Here is a 2,516-nt window from a genome sequence, read left to right on the forward strand (position 1 = left end):
TTATTATTCCTGCATCATCATTTCTGTGGCATGAAGTGGCGTGATTATAAAATAAAATTGTTTTGTATAAAATAATTGTTCTGATTTCTGGAGTGTGTCTTTACAATTTTTCAGTTTTTAGACACATTTAGCATATATACATAAAGTGCCTTTTGTTTTCACCATGTCCATCCATCCATCCACATTTACCACCATAACTCAACTCCCAATAGATGGATTTTCATGAAATTTTATGTTTGGCTTTTTAAAAAGATTTGTCGGGCCATCTCAGTTTCATTAAAACCAGACTTATAGAAATTCAGCAATTATTATTTATTTTTCATAAATATCACATAGGCTATCTATATACTGGATATTATGTTTGTTACCTTAAGCTGATTGGAAGAATGAATGGGCAATATGGCAGCTGCACCAAAACAGAATGTTCTCAGTTTGTGCATAAATGTCATTGCTCTTTTTATTTTATTTTTTTCAGTTCACTAAAATTCGTGAATTTTAGTGAACTGTTATTATTTGCTTATTATATTAATCACAGCAGAAATTTAAAGTGTGTGTTATATCTCAATAAAATAAGTAAACTACATTACAAAAGCATTGACAGTATACTATAACCATTTAATTTATTAAATCACAGAGGCTAAAATGTGTGTTGCATTTCACACACTTTTGATTATAAAGTATTACAAAACTTGATGAATATTATATTGGGAGGTATGTTCAGTAAAGTGAAAACAATACTTTTATATATTATTAGTTAATAAATTTGTAATTAATCAGTGAAGATAATTATTTACTTTTTGGTTCTGTTAATCACAGAAAAAGAAAAAAACTTAATTTAAGAAATAAAAGTCTAATCCACCTGAAGTGTGATGCACTTCTTACATTAACTTTTTTTTTTCATGGCAATCTCCAAACAGAAAAGCATTGGCCCATGCATGGGACAAGTGGAAGACAAAAGAATAATTTTAATTAACTGAAAAAAAAAAAATAATAAATTCTTTCACGAAAACAGTTCTCACCTCAATTGCAGTTTAGTCACTGCGTATGAAAGAAATTTATTAAAACAGAAGAAACTCTTTTAGGAAAGAGTAGGTTTTTACATTGTTTCTTTACACAACTTTCATATAAAGAAACTCTTAAAATGCCATATTTATTTAAAGAAATAGTTCACATGTTGTAGAAAAATAATTTATGGATGTAAGATATTTCCATTTCCTGTAATTAATAAATATATTTTCAGTGATAAGAAGTATTTCTTTTCATATTGAAACTTGCATTAATGCTTTACAACTGTTACAATGATAGTTAAATGTCATAACTGAAGCCCAAATATTTAGGAACTAAAAGTGAGAAAACTGGTTTGATACAAGTTCAAAATAGTTCTTAAACTTCATAAAAGGTATGTGTGTGTGTGTGGCTTTTTTTTAAAAAGGCTATTCATACGTGAAAGTTTTGTTATTTACACAAAATACTTGTATAAAAAGGAATGTGTTTTTCTCTTGAACTCTGTTAATTTATCGTGGATTCTACAATCCACGATAAATTAACTTTAGGGACTTTTTGTTGCTCTTGGTAATAATGCCATGATATATTGTATTCTCTTTTTTTTTTATATTACATTGCTAATCACCATACTTACATATGTTTATCTACTCATATGTTATTTATTTAATCTTTTTTTATTCTTAGTTTTATTTATGATTTATTACTCATTTTTAGTCCTCTTCATTTGTGTTACCCTACACACAATCTGTCACAGTTATTATGGTCTCCACCTAATGTATTAAGTGTCTATGGAATTGGCTGCTTGACTGCTGTTAATGTTACTAGTTAAAATGCATCAGCTGTTTACAAAGATAACATTTAAAAAATATATATATTAGCATTAGTAGTGGCATATGATGCAAGAAAGCAAGCATATACAGCATCAGCCAAAAAAAAAACAAAAAAAAAAAAAAAACCCCATTTCACCCATCCACAGGCACCTCCATAGCCAGGTGGGAAGGAGCAGCAGTGCATAGCACACGCTTCTTGATTAGACCAGGGTTCAAGCCCGTCTCACCACCAAATGCGGAGAATGCAGAAAGGTCAGGGAATGACCATCGCATATTCCCGGAGCAATATGGCCTTAGTTGATAATGCTCCTAAAAACCAAATAACATCACCCATCCATTTCCAAAAGTTTGTCCACTTCTTCCTTCATTCCTTGAATTTATTTAAGCTATCAACTTCCACAACGACAGATGGCAGTTTGTTCCAGCAATCAACTACCCTCTGGCTAAAGGCAAATTTCTGCACATCTATTCGACAGCTGTCTTTCCTCAATTTCAGTTTATGCCGCCTCAGGTTTGTAATCTGAGCAAGAGGAAGAATCCCATAGCATTAAGCCTGCTCAATCCATTCAAGGCCTTATACACCTCAATCATATCACCTCACAGGTGCCTAGTCTCCGGATCCTGTAATTTGCAGCATTTTATTTAAGCCTTTCTTCGTAAGAGCAGCCCTTTTTTCCCTCA

This window comes from Mastigoproctus giganteus, chromosome 6 (genome assembly GCF_048544385.1).
Source record: "Mastigoproctus giganteus isolate SK-2022 chromosome 6, ASM4854438v1, whole genome shotgun sequence".
Lineage (NCBI taxonomy): Eukaryota > Metazoa > Arthropoda > Arachnida > Uropygi > Thelyphonidae > Mastigoproctus > Mastigoproctus giganteus.